This window comes from Dipodomys ordii, unplaced genomic scaffold (genome assembly GCF_000151885.1).
Source record: "Dipodomys ordii isolate 6190 unplaced genomic scaffold, Dord_2.0 Scaffold9, whole genome shotgun sequence".
Classification (NCBI taxonomy): Eukaryota; Metazoa; Chordata; class Mammalia; order Rodentia; family Heteromyidae; genus Dipodomys; species Dipodomys ordii.
The window spans coordinates 17,441,283-17,447,445 of record NW_012267225.1 but is presented as its reverse complement, the minus strand read 5'-3'; the positions used below and the strand labels follow the sequence as shown (position 1 = coordinate 17,447,445).

The 6,163-nt window shown below is 41.6% G+C and overlaps 1 pseudogene; it reads left to right on the top strand.

The window, feature by feature from the left end:
* The first annotated feature begins 4,565 nt into the window (after window positions 1-4,565).
* On the top strand, window positions 4,566-5,749 carry LOC105980400 (annotated as a pseudogene).
* Window positions 5,750-6,163: the final 414 nt, after the last annotated feature.

Sequence of the window (6,163 nt, the reverse complement as noted above, 5' to 3'; positions counted from 1 at the left end):
GCATCTGGTTCAAAAGCTGGAAAAGGGAGTGATACATTAAATGATATGGGAATGCTTCCTGGAAATCACCAAAGGAGAGTAGGGAAGTAGAAAAGGAAGGAAAAGAATCTGAAAGAGGTTGTTAGGACATGGGTCCTGCTGGGGGCTCCTAGAAGTAAACCCCAAGGTGATTTCTGGGAACAGGTGGGCTAGAGCACCAGTAATGCTTTCAAGTGGTCTTCTCAAGCTGTATGAACATAGAGACCCTAGGAATATGGCTTGTGTATAGTAAGAAATTATATGGCACGTATGAGGCCTTGAGTTTAATTTCAGCTTTTAGTGCCATCTCTGGTTTGGAAATAGAGGGAAGGATGGAAACAATGTTAACTAATCCATTTTGCCTCTGATTTGATAGAAGCTCATCATTGCTATGGTACAGGGTCTAGGATGTGTCCTGAGAACATAGGCACAGTGGGAGTCTCTGTGGGACAGGTGAGGGAAGCTCCTGAAGAGGTGGGAAACTGAGAACAGTCTGAAGCATGGGAGAGGGGGACGCTCTTCCTAAGGGAACAGACAGGACAGATGGAGGGATTTGCTTTATGGAACTTTGAAAACGACTCCACAATTATTCTGGATTGGTAATTTTGTAAGTATAAGGTTTACTTCACTCCCAGTCTTTGACACCAACCATCTCACAAAAAAATGGACAACTTTTAAACTCAAGTATGATAGATATATGCTGATACACAAGCATGGCAATTCTTATTCTCTGACAATACAGAAATAAAGACCAGGAACAGCAAGCACAGTTATAAAGCATTCATTTAACAAGGAGAAACTAAAAGCCACTCTGAATGAGCAGCAGGACCCAGAAACTGGGTCCACCAGTCTCCTGGTCCCGTGCTGTTGTTTTATCTTGCCTCAACCTCCCCCGGCCCCCCCCACGCCCCATTTCTCTCCTCCCTTCCGGCAATCTGTCAGATTATGAATGATGTGTTTGAAGCAGGCCAGACCCTCTCTAGAGCAGTGGTGGATGAGCTGGCCTGGGCTCATGATTGGTTTGTTTGAAACAGGGCAGTCTCTCTCCTGGATGGTGGCCTGAGAATTCTGAGTTTGGCCTGAGATAGTGTGACCCCTTTTATTCCTCCCTTTAGTCAATTTGTCAGATTGTGGTTGGCTAGCTAAAACAGAAAAGATCCTCTCCAGGGCAGTAGCTGAAGGGCGGTGGGCTGGCCTGGCTATGTGTGCCTTCTTTTCCCTCAATGCCACTGATCATGGATCTATAATATCGGGTGTATTTAATTTTAACAAAGGACCTTTTTTCCTTTAGGCACTATCCCTGAAATTTGCAGTCTTTGCCACAAGGTGGCAATGGTCTCTTGTTGCAGGTCATACAATGTGGGATGTTTTGTTTTGTTTTGTTGTCTGTGGGTCCTGGGACTTGAACTCAGAGCCTGGGCAGTGTCCCTGTTAGAGTAAATTAGACTCTGACAGAAAACAATGTGGATATCCAGGTACAAAGGAAAGGTTTATTAAAAAAAAAAAAAAAGGAAAGATTTATTGCCAGTAAAGGCATCTGCAAGACCCCTTCTCACCAGGTGAGAGGAAGTGAGAATTGCCAGCTATTGTCTCAGGCAACCTTTTATAACCTCCAGGATTTGGGGAATCTGGATGCTCTCTCAGGAGAAGGAGGTAGGGACTAATCATTTTCTGCCTTTACTACATGGGCCTAGTGTTACCTAGGGAAAAAGCATGTCCCCAAGCTTTTTTGTACCCAAGGCTAGCGCTCTATCACTTGAACCACAGCTCACTTTCAGCTTTTTGTGGTTCATTGGAGATAAGACTCTCATGGACTTTCCTGCCTTGGCTGGCTTTGAACCACGATTCTCAGATCTCAGCCTTCTGAGTAGTTAGAATTAGAGGTGTGAGCCACTGGCACCCTGCAGCTACTGTGGTTTCTTGATATGAAAACTTGATACAGAATTTTCAGTCTATATGGATTTGAAACTAATGAAGTATTCTCTAAATTTAAAAAAATAATGAATTTTCAAGAAATTCTGTCTGGAAATCCTGCATATACGACCATCAAAGCAGCTAAGCACAGTACACACCTGGCATGGGCACAGGAAAGGATTTGACACTAAGCAGTTGCTCAACAAATATTTGGAGAATAAATAAAGAATGTAGAGACTTTTCTGGAATTCTTATCAATAAGCACATGTTTATAAACCTCAGCAACAAATCAGTCTTTCCTGTTTATATACTTTTTGTCTTGCAGTTAAATCCCTCAAACTTTCATTCTCTGAACATTTAGTTCTGATGTACATTCCAGAACCTAACAGAGAAATTTTGTCATCATTCTTTTGATATTGTTATCGGATGGAGAGTGCAAGCCTAAGGTCTCAGGCATACACTCTACCATTGAACTACTGAGTTAAATACAATAAAAAATACTCTGAACCCCAGCCCAAAATTTATTTGTATTAAATTTTACATTTGCTTGATACTTTTCCTTTATGATACATGCTAAGATCAAACAGGGCTTCCTACATGCCACAAACATTGCAAACCTCAAGTTCCCTCTGAGAAAGGACATCAGTTATGTTACTTATATTTACTCCTTCAAAGGTATTATGGTAGATTAAAATAAATGTATTTGTTTGTATTTCTAGCAATTGTGAGCACATTAAGAGGTAAAGCAAACAGAAATGGCATGTGGGAATAACTTATATTTCAATGTGTACAAATGAGTAATTTCAATTTTCCTCTTTCAAGACCATCTACCAAGTATTTATTACTTTATGTAGTACTTAGCAATACTCAGCCAGCTTTAATCTAGACTTACAGACTCAATAGTACAGACTGGGAATGTTGCTATACCAAAAATACTTTGGACTGCATAATTTGTGAACTATAGAGTTTGTGTGTAAGTGTATGTGTGTATTGTGTATGTGCACATATGCGTATTGGTACTAAGGCTGGATCTCAGGGCTTCCAGCTCTTTCTTAGCATTTTTGTTAAAGTTGGTTGCCCTACCACTTGAGCCACACATCCACTTCTAACTTTCTGCTAGTTAGCTAGAGATAAGAGTCTCCAGAATTTGTCTGCTGTTGCCCAGATTAACTATAGGAATGTATTGCACATAGTTCTGAAGACTGGAGAGCCAAAGCTCAAGGTGCCAGAATATTCAAGGTTAGGTAAGGGCTATCTGCTCCTGGGAGAATCCTCTGAGACCACCAGCTCCCTCTGGTCTGTTATTAGGGCTAATCCATTCCTGAGGGCTTGTCTCAGAGTTCAGTCCATTTCCTAAACACTTCACCTCTATTATGATCACATTAGAGATTAACTATCAATGTATGAACTTTCAGACTGTAAGAGAGAGGCTGGATAATTTTGTGCACATCACAATTCTAAAGTAATGGACTTTGAACCCAGGCCTATCATTCCAAGGCCCAAACTTTTCGGCTTTCCTGTAATGCTGGCTGTTTTATATAGACAAACTCCTTTATGACTTTTTTTCTTATCAAAATATTATTCTTCCATCTATGCTTACTGGTTTATCAGTTGTGTTTCTTATAAATTTGGAAGTTCTCATACCCTTTGAATTCAATACTCTTTTCACCTCCAATATACAGACATAAATAAGCTCACACATGATTTCAAGGTGGTTCTACGCCCCTAGATGGAGATTTTGAATGGAAGGCAGGCTCCAAAAGTCTTTTCTAGATCCTCTTTGTGTATGTGTGTGTGTGTGTGTGCGCGCGTGCACACGCGCGCATGTGCGTGCTTGTGTGTGTGTATGTGTGACAGACAGACAGACAGACAGAGAGTACTGGTGCTTGAATTCAGGACATGGACAATGTCTCTGAGATTATTTTGCTCAAGGCTAACAGTCTACCACTTGAGCTACAGCTCCACATTCAGCTTTTTGATGGTTAATGGGAGATAAGAGTCTCATAGACCTTTCCTGCTCAAGCTGGCTTTGAATTGTGATCCTTAGATCTCAGTCTTATGAATAGCTAATATTACAGACACAAGTCACCATCACGCAGCTAGATTCTCATTTTTTAAATGCCACATTTTTTAAATACTGCTTTTCAATTTTTAGTTAGTACCTATTAAAAACTGTGATAAGCTCACACTAGTTACTAATTAGCTTTTAGGTAAAGTAATAGTTGTTTTAATGTTTGTTTAAAAAACAAAACAAACTCATGCCCAGCTGGGCATGGGTACCTTACACCTATAATCCTTACTAATCAGGAGGCTGAGATCTAAAGATCACAGTTTGAAGTCAGCCAGGGCAGAAAGTCCATGAGACTCTCAATTAATCACCAAAAAGCCAGAGTGGCTCTACTTGACTTTGGCAGACTGGTTTAAGTTGAACGACTGAGAATGACCTGGATCTTCAGTACCCTGTGTGCCACCCCAGAAGTACCTCGGTAAAGGAGTCACATCTGTGGAACCCTTAAAAATTAAGAGACCAGAACCAGAAGGACCAGATATGAGCTACCTTCCATTCTGGATCTGCTCAGTGCTGATGACTGAGTTTTTCTTTTATGGATTTTCAGCATCTGGCAACCTCCTTCATGTCTTTGTGTGAAGATATGCTGCTTTGTAATTATCAAAAGTGTTGCAGTAAATGCTCCAGGTATGCATGGGTTACTGTAGCCTGCTTTCACATCTTCTATGATCAGTGTGGCAGTGGTGAGTTCAGTCATTCATCAGCTATCTGCCCTGCCTGCAACAGTACCTTTTCTGGAACGCTAGGTATGTCTGCACAGAACTCAATCCATCAGAGGAATATAAAGCTATGGTATTAGCAGGGCTGAGACCAGAGATTGCATTGGACATTAGCTCCCAAGCACTGGCTTTCTGGACCTCTATCAGGAATACAATTTCAGCAAGGCTGAAATCCATCTGAAACACATGGAGAAGATATATACTCAGCAAATGCAGAGCAAGGAGGTAGCATTGACCCTTTCATAAAAGGGGAGGTCACCTCCACAAAGAAAGTGCTAGATGACATGCTGGGTGCTACTCAGGAGGCTGAGATCTGAGGATCACAGTTCAAAGCCAGACCGCGAAGGCAAGTCCGTGAGACTCATCTCCAATAAACCACTAGAAAACCAGAAGTGCCGCTGTGGCTCAAGCAATAGAGCACTTGCCTTGAGCTGAAGAGCGCAGGGACAGCGCCCAAGCCCAGAGTTCAAGCCCCAACCAACCAAAAGAAAGGAAGAAAGGAAAGAAAAAGGAAGGAAGGAAGGAAGAAAGAAAGAAAGAAAGAAAGAAAGAAAGAAAGAAAGAAAGAAAGAAAGAAAGAAAGAAAAAGAAAGGAAGGAAGGATGGAAGGAAAGAAAGAAAGAAGAAAGTGCTAGAAGAACACAAGAAAAAGTTCAGTGACATCTCTGAGAAACTTATGGAGTGTAATCACCAGTAATCAAAAGCTCTAAGGTCTCTATGGTAGCCTTAGGCTGTGAAATATCACTATTGCTAACCAAGACAACACCCTTGAATCATCTGTGAGTGTCTGATGTCTTTGGCTTCCCAGTAGGGAACAATACCAAGTTTCCTTTGGACAATATGCCAGTTTAAAATCAGGGTGGTGAAGATGAAGATTTTCACCTCAGACTATTTTTTTGTGGGTTCTCCTACAGCATCTGAATCCAGTAATAGTTTGTTTAGTTTTACATCTCAAAATCATGGATTAGAGCCACAGCAAATTTCTATTAAGGCCTTCAAAGTGAAAAGAACTTCTTTTGTTATTTTGTGAACTGAATGCTATTTGTCCAGTTACTGCTTTTTCATATTTGTTAAGGCTTTTTGGGGCCTCATTTCTCTCTCTCTCTCTCTCTCTCTCTCTCCTCTCTCTCTCCCTCTCTCTCTCTCTCCCTCTCTCTCTCTCCCCTTTCTCTCTCTCCCCTTTCTCTCTCTCCCTCCCTCCCTCTCTCACTCTCTCTCTCTCTCTCTCTCTCTCTCTCTCTCACACACACACACACACACACACACACACACACACACACACACAAATTCTGCTTCCTTCAAGGCAGGGAAGATATGAGAGGAAGAGACTGGATTACCACTGCTCTCTTTGAAGGATTGTCCCTAAAGATCTAAAACCAGTTCCTGCCTCTTAAAATTCTGTCACAGAGCTGGGAAGGTGGCTCGGGGTAGAGTGCTTGCTTTG